The sequence below is a fragment of the Dermacentor variabilis genome, chromosome 1 (assembly GCF_050947875.1).
Source record: "Dermacentor variabilis isolate Ectoservices chromosome 1, ASM5094787v1, whole genome shotgun sequence".
In the NCBI taxonomy this organism is placed as follows: domain Eukaryota; kingdom Metazoa; phylum Arthropoda; class Arachnida; order Ixodida; family Ixodidae; genus Dermacentor; species Dermacentor variabilis.
Genome location: NC_134568.1, coordinates 28823749 through 28836488, shown reverse-complemented (window position 1 = coordinate 28836488; position 12740 = coordinate 28823749). Strand labels below are relative to the sequence as shown.

The window sequence follows — 12740 nt, the reverse complement described above, 5'->3', positions numbered from 1 at the left end:
GACGGTCCATTATGACAAACATTCATGTGGCACGGACGGTCCTAGAGTGTTGTGATGCCTTTTCAGAGAAGGTGGCAATATTACAGTTGGACCTGGAAAAGGCATTCGATAGAATGGCGCATAAAATCCGCTTTTTAATACTTGAACATGTCAACGTTGGATGTATGTTATTAGAAGGTGCTAAAATGCGCTATGATCAAATAGTTTCTAAGATTATAAATAATTATACACTATCGGAAAATATACAACTCAAATCTTCTTTGAGACAAGATTGCTGTTTGTCACCTTTGTTTTTGCACTATATTTGGAGCCATTTTGTTTAAAGGTACTCTTATGTAGTGAAATCGTACGTTATCGTGTAGGCGCGAGTGAAATAAAGATGCTAGCATTGTAGATACTAGCATAAGTAGCAGTGTTATGCCGTGATAAAGAAAGCGTTATTGAAGCGGTTGATGCGGCCAAAAATTTTTGTAAAATGTCAGGAGGTGTCTTTAATTGGGGAAAATCAGCAGGAATATTGCATGGGCTTTGGGAACACTTTCCCAATGAAATGGAAAGTGTACAGTGGACGAATACCCCTATTAGGTACCTCGGTGTACCGCTACAGCATTTTCGGGACACAAAAGAGTACTGGGAAGTGCAATGCACAGAAGTGAAGGAAAAAACAAAACAATTTGGTGGGAGGGACCTTTCCATGTTCGCGAGAGCAAGCGTATGCAACCTCTTTCTCATTGCTAAGATTTGTTTCGTGCTACAGGCCATATGCGCATCAAGAAAGAGCATACAAAAACTGCACCGGGAATTTGCCCTCTTTATCTGGGGATCTGTGTGGGAACGTAGCAGCCGCACCAATTTGTTCACATCGGTTAAACGAGGTGGCCTGGGCCTAGCTCACTTGTTCTTGAAGCAAGTTGTCCCACGACTTATGTTCTTGCGCGATCAAGAAAATGTATTTTTATTAACTGTGTTTCAGGAGCGTCTGATTGACGCTTTACCAAATTATATTGTGTCAACACGACTAGCGAGAACAACTATGATCAAGGGCTTTCTGCGTGAAGTTGTATGGGCGTACCAATTCTTGTGCACGCGTTTTTCTTTAGAGTATTTAAGCAGTGTTAAGCGAAAGAAGCTCTACAAAGATGTTGTCGACAAATAGCTGCCTACACCAATGTATAGGACCAAGTTTTGTATAGAAAATGGTGGAAATGTGTTAAAAAGGGTAAAGCGGATGCCGGCGCGCTCGTCAGCCAAGTCTTTTTTCTTTCAACTTCACAGTGAAACGTTACCGGTTAAGCCATGGCTCCAACAAAAATGTTTGTTTGTAGCATGGTCAGTGAACTGTTTAATATGCAGAAAACTAGAAACAATAGGTTCCTGGACTGCCCAGACGCAGTATTCTAGTGGGACATTTTGCAACGAACTTTGAAAGAGGAGCTACTGGTGACGCCGTACGGAATCCGCTTTCTCCCTACATCAAATGATGATGGAGTCCCTCATGATATGTTCATGTTATTGTGTCTACACAGTCTATGGAAAACACGAATGGTGATACGTCATGAGCATATTAAGATTCAGTCGTCAAGGGAAAACTTTATTCAGGGCATGCTCCTCATGCGGGAAGTGTACAAGGCAAGAAACGAGGACAATGACTGGATTTCAGTATTAGATGAGCTGGCATCTATAAAATGCTTTTAAATACGTCGCGTCAGAGTGGCAGACGCTTTTAAATTTTTCTCGTAGTGTTTTGTTCATATTTGTATGTATTGCAAACCGGCAATAAAGGAAAAAAACCCATTAGGTCAGTCAGTATAGCGTTAGGCTTCCAGCCTAACGCTCCAGGGTTCGAGCCCCTGCTCGTGTGAGACTAACTTTTTATGCATACGAAACTTTTGAATCCTTGTGAGCTGGTGCGAGTAGCGCTTTATCGTGGACTTTTTTTCTTTACTACCAACATGGCAACATACGAAACAAGACATTTTAACAATACACAACAGTCACGACAAGAATCTCTGCCATTGGGTGGCAGTCACGGGGCTAAAAACGCTTGAAATTCGCAAGCTCGGTCATCACACTGAGCCATGTTGGTTTTTCTTTTTGCAAATTATACATTTCCTCAATATAACAAATGCTTTCAATAAAGTATTCTCTAACAGGCCGGTCGTTTATTTCGGCATGTATTACGGCTATTCTAGTTTTCCATAACTATGTAAGGATACCGGCATGAACATGCGATACGGTACCTTGTCTTCATTTAAAGTAGGCAAGAAACGAATCACATATGGTGTTATCGGCAAGTCCTTCTTTAGAGTTCTCTGTAAAATGCCCCAATGGAACGCAGCATCCCAGCAATCAAGAAATATGTGTTCAACTGTTCCGGGTTTCCGGCATAGAAACAGTTGACGCTCCGAGGCACAGAAAGTCCTTTTTCCTCTAGCTACCGCTTTCACAGGTAAAGTATTGGTGTGGAGCTGGAAAAATAAGGGCTTTACCGATGGGCGTACTGGCATTGGTTTTACTCATTTTAGAACGTCCTTTTCTGGTCCAATGCAGAACATCGAGCGATACAATGGTACCGGCAACATTGTATCAATCAGGTCCTTATATAAGCGCTTTCGTGGTACCCTACATAAGTATTCCACAGAAAAGCGAACCTTTGACAGCTGAAAACCCCAGACTACCTCTTTTAGGAACCCACGCACTCTGCTTTGACTGCACCGACGTGACGATACAATGAATTCAGGCATAGCTTCGCTCAGCCTTGTTTCAAACACAGTTAACAAAAATGGGTCATTTTGATCCCGTAAGTAAACAAACCTCGACACAATCTGCCTAATGAATAAATCTGCCACACCTAATCCTCCACTCTTAACAGAACGAAAGAGATTAGTGCGACTGGTGCGTTCCCAGCTTGAACCCCACACAAACACTGCGAATACTCTGTGTAAACGTTGTATGTTAGACCTTGACATGCACAACGCTTGAAGCACGTAAGAAATTTTGGCAACGGCAAACAGGTTGCACACCGCCGCACGAGCAAGCATTGAGAAATTGCGGCCTCCCCTTTTAAGTGTACACTCACGAACCCTTTCAGCTTCGGCATTCCACTAATCAACCGCGTCACGGTAGTGCTTAAGCGGCACCTCTATGTACTTTGCCTGCGTGATTGTTTAGTGAATATTTGCAAACGTACACGGATGGTCTTCCCAGTTGCCGATCAATACTCCTAGAGATTTATCAAATTTGATGGCACTGCCTGTAATTCTACAGTATGATAACGCTTCTGCGAACGCTATTTCGACGCTTTCTTTATCCCGACAAAACAACGCGATTTCTTCCGCGTATGCAAGCCCTTTCGCTTCCGCGGACTGCACTCTGGAACCAGATATTCTATTGTCATTCTTGATTTTCCTACAAAATGGCTCTAGGTATCCTGCGAATAAAAGAAGGGACAAACCACCCCCCTGGCACACAGATGACCGGACGCTAAAGCTTTTGGTAACCTCCTTGTTTATAATGAGGCTGGCGGTACAGTCTTCATAGCACATATTTACCCCATCTAAGATCAAATCCCTTGTATTTATATGTTCTAGAATACTGAAAAGAATTTTATGGGCCACACGCTCGACAGCCATCTGCATATATAACTGTAATATGGCATAGTGTTCACCTAGGTCATTACAGTATTATAAAATGCTACTGGCAATATGAATGTTTGTGTAGATAGACCTTCCTTTAATGCCGCATGTTTGATGCGACCCTACTATGCTGGTCACCAATCCCTGTAATCGCTTTCCGAGCACTCTTGTAAATATCTTATAGTCTACATTCATTAGTGATATCGGGCGGTAAGCGTCGACAGCTAACAATTTTTCTGGGTCCTCTGATCTCGGTATCAACACTACGTGCTATTAGGTTTTAACACTACAGTTCTGGTTGATGGCTTAGCTACTTTTTTATTTTCCGATAGTGCGTTTTCTCTGTAGGCGAATGTTTGGCAGACTTGCCTGCGGGCCCAAGTGCCTCAGTCGGTAGAGCGTTAGGCTTTTAACCTCGCGGTCCAGGGTTCGAGCCCCTGCTCGGGCGAGACCATAAGTTTTTCTCTTTCTTATGCGTACAAAAGTTTTGAATCATTCTGAGCTTGTGCGACTAGCTCTTTCTCGTGCACTATTAGGCTTTTAACGTAACAGTTCTGGTTGATGGCTTAGCTTCTTTTTCTTTTCTAATAGTGCGTTTTCTATGCAGGCGAAAGTTTGGGCGGTGCTCTTTGCAGGCCCGAGTAGCTCAGTGGGTAGAGCGTTAGGCTTTTAACCTAACGGTCCAGGGTTCGAGCCCCTGCTCGGGCGAGACTGTAACTCATTTCCTTTTTATGCGTACGAAAGTTTTGAATCATTCTGAGCTGGTGCGATTAGCTGTTTCTCGTGGACTATTAACCTTTTAACCTAACGGTCCTACATGATGGCTTAGCTTGTTTTTTTTTCCAATAGTGATTTTTTTTTGCAGGTGAAAGTTTGGGCAGCCTTTCTTGCAGGCCCGAGTGGCTCGGATTCTACTTCCGGCCACCGTTCGGTGCGGACGCAGAATGCCTTGCTCCGTTGGGGCGGTGTTTGCGGCTCAGATGAGCCGCGGTAACCGGAATGCTGCTATGGACTGCCAGGACTACCAAGTCATTTTGCCGCCTCTGCCTACAGGACCATGCGTGGCCAACACGCTCTTTCTTCATCACCATCATCATCAGCCTGGTTACGCACACTGCAGGGCAAAGGCCTCTCCCATACTTCTCCAACAACACCGGTCATGTACTAATTGTGGCCATTTCGTCCCTGCAAACTTCTTAATCACCTAACTTTCTGCCGCCCCCTGCTACGCTTCCCTTCCCTTGGAATTAAGTCCGTAACCCTTAACGACCATCGGTTATCTTCCCTCCTAATTACATGTCCTGCCCATGTTCCATTTATTTTTCTTGATTTCAGCTAAGATGTCCTTAACTCGCGTTTGTTCCCTCACCCAATCTGCTCTTTTCTTATCCCTTAACGTTACACCTATCATTCTTCTTTCCATAGCTCGTTGCGTCATCCTCAATTTGAGTAGAACCCTTTTCGTAAGCCATCAGGTTTCTGCCCCGTAGGTGAGTACTGGTAAGACACAGCTATTATACACTTTTCTCTTGAGGGATAATGGCAACCTGCTGTTCATGATCTGAGAATGCCTGCCAAACGCTCCCCAGCGCATTCTTATTCTTCTGATTATTTCCGTCTCATGATCTGGATCCACCATCACTACCTGCCCTAAGTAGATGTATTCCCTTATCACTTCCAGTGCCTCGCTACCTATTGTAAATTGCTGTTCTCTTCCGAGACTGTTAAACATTACCTTAGTTTTCTGCAGATTAATTTTTAGACCCACTCTTCTGCTTTGCCTCTCCAGGTCAGTGAGCATGCATTGCAATTGGTCCCCTGAGTTACTAAGCAAGGCAATATCATCAGCGAATCGCAAGTTACTAAGGTATTCTCCATAACCTTTTATCCCCAATTCTTCTCAAGCCAGGTCTTTGAATACCTCCTTTAAACACGCTGTGAATAGCATTGGAGAGATCGTATCTCCCTGCCTGACGCCTTTCTTTACTGGGATTTTGTTGCTTTCTTTATGGAGGACTACGGTGGCTGTGGAGCCGCTATAGATATCTTTCAGTATTTTTACATATCGCTCGTCTACACCCTGATTCCGTAATGCTTCCATGACTGCTGAGGTTTCGACTGAATCAAACGCTTTTTCGTAATCAATGAAAGCTATATATAAGGGTTGGTTACATTCCGCACACTTTTCTATCACCTGATTGATAGTGTGAATATGGTCTATTGTTGAGTAGCCTTTACGGAATCCTGTCTGGTCCTTTGGTTGAGAGAAGTCTAAGGTGTTCCTGATTCTATTTGCAATTACCTTAGTAAATACTTTGTAGGCAACGGACAGTAAACTGATCGGTCTATAATTTTTCAAGTCTTTGGGGTCCCCTTTCTTATGGATTAGGATTATCTTAGCGTTTTTCCAAGATTCCGGTACACTCGAAGTCATGAGGCACTGCGTACACAGGGTGGCCAGTTTCTCTAGAACAACCTTCCCAACATCCTTGAACAAATCGGCTGTTACCTGATCCTCCCCAGCTGCCTTCCCCCTTTGCATAGCTCCCAAGGCTTTCTTTACTTCTTCCGGCGTTACCTGTGGGATTTCGAATTCCTTTAGACTATTCTCTCTTACATTATCGTCGTGGGTGCCACTGGTACTGTATAAATCTCTATAGAACTCATCAGCCACTTGAACTATCTCATGCATATTAGTAATGACATTGCCGGCTTTGTCTCTTAACGCATACATCTGATTCTTGCCAATTCCTAGTTTCTTCTTCACTGCTTTTTGGCTTCCTCCGTTCCTGAGAGCATGTTCAATTCTATCCATATTATACTTCCTTATATCAGCTGTCTTACGCTTGTTGATTAACTTCGAAAGCTGTGCCAGTTCTATTCTAGCTGTAGGGTTAGAGCCTCTCTCTTCACGGAGACGTAAAGGCAAGGCCCTACCGAGTTGAAGATTTTCGAGGCACACTGGTTCGTCTGGAACTGCTTCGCGAGGTTGACCCCTTGGGGGCTTTCCAGATGAACCACGTGTGGTCTGTTACTTTCAGAAGCCCAGATGCAATGAAGAAAATGCTGACCCTCGCGGACATTAGGGTTAAGGAGCGTCGCTGCGTAGTGGTTAACCCAGCCAGCCAGGATGTGCGGCTGAAGCTCTACTGACCACTTCACAACGTGCAAGATGAAGATGCACGCGCCGCGCTCACGCCTTTTGGGAAGGCTACGGAGGTCTTCAAGGAACGCTGCCGCCTCCAAGGCATCACCGATAAAGGTTCGTCAACCCGCACCGTATCGATGAAGCTGAAATCCGGAGTTACCATAGACGACCTCCCACATCAACTGCGGGCCGCCGGCATCATGACACTGCTGGTTGCGCCTGGGCGTGCCCCACTCTGCTTGCAGTGTATCCGCACAGGTCATATCAGGCGAGAGTGTCGCGTACCGCACTGTGCTTTGTGTCGACGCTTCGGGCACGACGAAAGCTCGTGCGTGCGAACGTACGCCAATGTGGCGGGACCATCCAAAAGTGATGAAGTCATCCAGGAGCACACAATGGACGCATTCGATGCTGAAGAGACGGCTGGAAGGGGTGGCGTGGCGCAACGTCCTGATCCTAAGGAAAGCGCCCGTGAACCAGCTAAGAAAGCGGACACCAAAGAATTAGACAAGAAACCCACTCGAGCTGAAGAAAAAGAGCACCTCGCGAAAAAGAATGACAAAAACAAGACAATCAATGCGCCTGCGGAATCGCTGGGACACTCTCCGAGTCCCATGGACACGACGGAGCCGCTTAAAGGAGCGGACCCGGTAAAATGTCCGCTCGAAGCTACCGAGAAAAGGACGAAGGATCAAGTGGAGCAAGCCACGAAGAACCGCTTGCGAAAACACCGAGTGGCCGCAGGTCAAGCTTCAAGCCGACGCCTAATATCTCAGCGGACAGGAAAGGGCCAGCGTCGGGACCGACGTGAGCCCGCAGCAAGTGTTTGCAGTATGTGTGCGTACTGCGGTGGGGGAGGGTAGTTTGAGGGGACTGTAAAATTAGGACCAACCGAGGCAGACAAAGAAGTGTTGGATACGAGGAAGGAGGATGTAAAGACTGACGTCGCATTCGAACGGAGTGAGTGTGAGTAGTCTGTTTAAGAAGGACTTTAGTCTCACGTGCCTCCTCACATTACCATGAAAATACTTCTAGACACAGCCTTACGATTTGGTACAATTAACAATTAATGTTCGAGGCCTTGCAGGAAGGCGCAAACAATATCAGCTTTGTCGCCTGCTCATGAAAAAGAACCTTGACGTAATCGCTCTACAAGAAACATAAGTCGATAGCGATGATAATGATGTTGCATTCATTTCTACGTTTCTACGTGTGTGTTTCGCACGCACGCGGTACTTAAGGTGGTTGTGCGCTATTTCTGAGAAGCGCTTTAGACATCTCAGTAGAAACTGTGTACACAAACGATAGTGGTAGGCTTTTGTTTGCCATTAATGTTTTTGTGATTTGAAGTGGCGCGTTATTTGCTTGTATGCGCCTTACAAGGTGAACGACCGCAAGATTTTCTTTGAAAGTCTTGAAGCCCATTTGCACTGTGATCAAATTGTTGTGATGATGGGTGACTTCAATTGCGTCTGTAATGAAAAAGACAGGTTCGGAAGCCCACCTATTCATGATGCAAGTGTGCAGTCCTTGAACGTAGCGATAGAAAAATATAATTTAGAGGATGTTGGGGATGTGATGGCTAATACAGAGACGCCACCATTCACCCACTATCAGCGAAATAGTCATGCTAGATTGGATCGCGCCTACATTTCAGTGGATCTAATACCATTGTGTTATGTATATGAAGTGAACCATGTTTCCTTTACCGACCACAGCTTGGTCACCTTTGTAGTTGGTCCGAAAAAGCCGACCGCTTTTAACGGGGAGTTGTGGAAATTTAACGTTAAGCTCCTAGAAGTTGAATTATTTTTGATCGATGTTAATGATAGCCTTCACGGATGGTTCGAGACACAGCGCAAAAGTTATGCAGAAGCGTGGGAGCATTTCAAACAAGATGTTAAAATGTTGGCCGGTGCCTTGCGCCGAGAGGAAAAGAGAATTAGAAATGCGAAAGAGTTCAAATTTTTATTTAAGTCTAGAAAATGTCGGCCCCGGAAAGTATTCTAAGGAAATAAAAGCAATTAAATCGCAGTTACAACTAGTCGAAGCTGAAAGATACAAAGGGGTGGTCGTATACGAGCACGCGCCGAAAAGTTATGGTGCGGCGAACAGCCGACGAAGCGCTCACTCGGGGACGAACGAGCTTATGCCTCGCGGAACGAGATAACAACGGTAACATACGACAGCGCGGTTGTACGAGATAAAGAAACAATAAGGCAAGCTTTTTATGAGCATTACTGCGAACTGCTAGGGCAAGAACGCATTCGCGATGAAGGATTTGATATTGAATTCCTGCCGCTATTGCCAAGCCTTGAGAGTGAAGTAACGGAAAGGGTTGAAGAACCAATCACTTTACAAGAAATAAAATGGGCGATCGACGCACTAAGTTCCGGGAAAACGCCAGGGCCCGACGCTCTCAACGCCGCTTTCTATCAAGCTTTGAAGCAAGACATAGCCACTGCCCTACATCAACTAATTGCAGAGGCATATGAGAACGGCGTGCTACCCCCTTCTCTTCGTCAGAGTCACACAGTGCTGATACCAAAGTCTGAAGACCCTCATGTATTACTGTCGATAAGGGCGTACCACCCGATAAGTCTGACAAACACACATTATAAAATATACACAAAGGTTCTTGCACGGAGACTCCAAAATGTTATACAACAGTTAGTAGGGCCACACCAGCCATGTGGCATAAGAGGACGGTCTATTGTCACCAATATACATGTAGCGAGAACAACTTTGGAAAGTTTTGACATCTTGTCAGAAAAGGTAGCACTGTTTCAACTTGACCTTGAAAAAGCATTTGACAGAGTGTCACACGAAATCCTCTTTCTTGTTTTAAAACATGCCAAGATAGGTTCTGTTCTTTTGCAAGGTATCAAAATGTGTTATGCTAGCGAATCTACGAAGCAAATAGTTAATAAACAGCCAACGGCTATGATAGAAGTCAAGTCAGCACTCCGCCAAAGATGCGCCTTATCGTCTTTACTTTTTGCATTATATGTTGAACCTTTTTGTTTAAAAGGTATTAGTAGTAATAACATAAGGGGATTTGCAATGGTATCCAGTGAGGTTAAAATTTTGGCGTACGCGGACGATATCGCCGTATTCTGTCTAGACAAGCAAAGCAACTCTAATGCAGTAGAAGTGGCCAACAGATTCTGCAAGGTCACCGGAAGTGTGATAAACTGGAGCAAGTCATTGGGGCTCTGTCATGGTAATTGGAACGAGAAAACAGAAATTTTTGAAAATATGCAGTGGACCACGAACCCTGCGCGGTACCTTGGGGTATCTCTCCAACATTACCATGATACAAAAGACTATTGGCAAGAAGAATTAGAGCAAGTGAAAGTTAAAACAACAAAGGTTTGAGGTAGAAATTTATCAATTTTTGCGCGATCAGCCGTATGCAATCTTTTTCTGTTTGCAAAAATCTGGTACGTGCTCCAAGCACTGTGCGCGTCAAGAATGACCATCCAAAAGATACACAGAGCATGCGCTGTTTTTATATGGAGATCCACATGGGAGAGAACGAGCCGCACTAACTTTTTTCGGTCGGTGAAGTCGGGTGGCCTTGGTTTGGCCCACTTGTTTTTGAGGAAAGATGTCTCGAAATTTCTTTTCCTGCGAGATCAAAGCGATCCATTTTTGCTAACAGTGTGACAAGTACGCTAACAAAATGTGTTACCTCAGTTTATCGTATAATCAAGAACAGCAAATGGTGCAAGTCTCCGCGGCTTTTTGCGAGAGGTAGCTTGGTCCGTGCAATTCTTGCATGCTCGCTTTCCATTTGATTATCTTGCAATTGTTGGAACAAAAAATTGCATAAGGACCTAGTTGACGTTTGTCTGCCTATTCCTTTGTACCGATCTATGTATTTACCGAGCACAAGAGCAGACGTATTGAAGAGAGTGAGAAGGATGTCACTGCGATCAGGGGTTAAAACTTTTTTCTTCCAATTGCATACTGGAACTCTTCCCGTCAAACCTTGGCTACTGTGAGTGACGTGATGGTGCTTGGCCCAGTTGGTGTGAGCTGCTACAGATGGCGCAACGTGACCTGCGCAGCAAGTAGCCGCACCGACATTGTCACCTACCTTGTCCTGCTTCCGTTTCCGGGAGCCTCGCTTGTTTTTGCTGTTTGCCTGCGATGGGCGAGTCAGTCAAGCCATTGCTGCTGGAATGATCAGTCGGTGTGTTAAATGTAACCTTAACCCGCATTAAACTGTTACCCTACTATGCAAGTCTTCCTGCGTTCAGCCCAAGCCTTACATGTGGCGCAGTCGACCCCGAACCTCAGCCAAGCCATTCAGCCACGGCAGCGCAAGAACGACGGTCAGTACGCCTCTTCAGCCTCATTCGTCATTGTACTCGCGCCCTCACGCCGCCGAAGACTCACGCCTGAAGATACTTCTGCCATTTTACCGCTCGTCTGTGTTCACTCCGCATCCGAAGAAAAGCACGGCAGTCAGATGAAGAGTGCCGTGAATGCTCACAACTAGCCCGGAACTAACTTGAATCCCGCACATAACCTGTGAGTTAGCTCTCACTCGCCTAGTCTGCCGTGCGCTCAGCCTCGTTTTGCGGTGCATCATGCCAGGAATTATTTGGGAGGAGCTTGACTCAACGACCATGTCGCGGCTCGGAGTCGTCCTTATCCGCGATGAACTGGCCCGACGCGAGTTAAAGAGCACTGGCTCTAAGGAAGAGCTCATTCAGCGCCTCGAAGCCGACATTCACCAAAGTCGTGAGGCAACGCCACGGTCAAGCGTGGAGAGCGCGGGTACCACCGGCAACTCAGGTTTGACCCTTGATCCCGCGACGCTCGAAAGTCTGGCACTTCTGTTTCAACAGCTGCCACGCCCCTCGACTGCAGTTACCACACTGCCAGACCTGTCATCATCGATTGCTTATTTTGATCACTCTGAAGCACAAAATGTTAATGTTTGGCTCAATGACGTCCGCAGGGCACCGCAGCTTACTGCATGAGACGACGCCGCCACCCGTCTTATTGCCGCAAGTAAACTGAAAAGCACAGCTCGTAATTGGCACCTCGCTTTTGGAAATCACCATTCAACCTGGGAAACATGGAGCGCCGTCCTGAAGGAAACATTTTCATCGGAGCTGACCCTCATCGAATGGCAGGAACGCGTCATAAAGATCAGACAGGGCCCAGGCGAGAGCCTACAAAAGTACGCTTACGTAGAGCTGCGTGTGATTGAAAGCTGCCCCGTCACCCTTACCGACGCCCAGAAGATTGATTACCTACTACAAGGTCTTCAAGAACCACATGTCATTGCAGCTATCGCAGCTAATAGGCCGTTAACAGTGCGTAACTTCATGTCCACGAGCACAAGCCTAGACAAGTGCACTCAACGTGCCCACGACAGGGAAAGCGTAAAGCAACCGGTGCTTCCACAGAAGCCACCCCTCGTTCATCTCAAAGTGGAAATTCAGGACGTCAGCAGTATAACTTCCAACCACCAGCTCCGCCAACAGCTACAACAGCACAGCCAAGACAGCGCATTTCCGAGTTGCCCAAGGAACGACAGGAACGAAGATACGAAGCCATTTCTGCACAGTATGGGGCCCCAGCATTCCGGAGCGGCCAAGACATCACACAAGCAACGTGTTACAAGTGTAAATAATTAGGGCATTTGGCGTCGGCATGTCCCTCGCGCAGCAACAGGGCACCACCGTCAACGATCCCCGATGCCCAACAGCCACGGGCCTTTCACAGTATGCCTGACAAACTTGAAGGCTCCCAACATCAATTTTCATTTTTCATGGCAGCCATTGCAGGAGTCGGAGAACATGAAGCATATCCGGACTCTGGCTAGAACGTGAAATTGATTTCTAAAGCCATCCTACCTTCCGCAATGATCTTGCCATGGACTAATTTCCCTCTTGCCGTCGTTGGAGGTAGTACAGCTCTACCAGTGGGGTCCGCCC

General features: G+C 46.0%; 1 protein-coding gene, 2 non-coding genes and 1 pseudogene across 3 annotated transcripts in view; all 4 read left to right on the top strand.

Annotated features, from left to right (window-relative positions):
- LOC142576106 (peroxiredoxin-6-like) overlaps positions 1 to 12740 on the top strand; it is a 184721-nt gene that overhangs the window by 103292 nt on the left and 68689 nt on the right. The gene's annotated exons all lie outside the window — the stretch shown is intronic.
- Positions 4011 to 4083, top strand: TRNAK-UUU (transfer RNA lysine (anticodon UUU)). The gene has a single exon. It is a non-coding gene; the product is annotated as a tRNA-Lys (tRNA).
- TRNAK-UUU (transfer RNA lysine (anticodon UUU)) lies at positions 4271 to 4343 on the top strand. Its single transcript has one exon. It is a non-coding gene; the product is annotated as a tRNA-Lys (tRNA).
- LOC142573964 (uncharacterized) lies at positions 11382 to 12440 on the top strand (annotated as a pseudogene).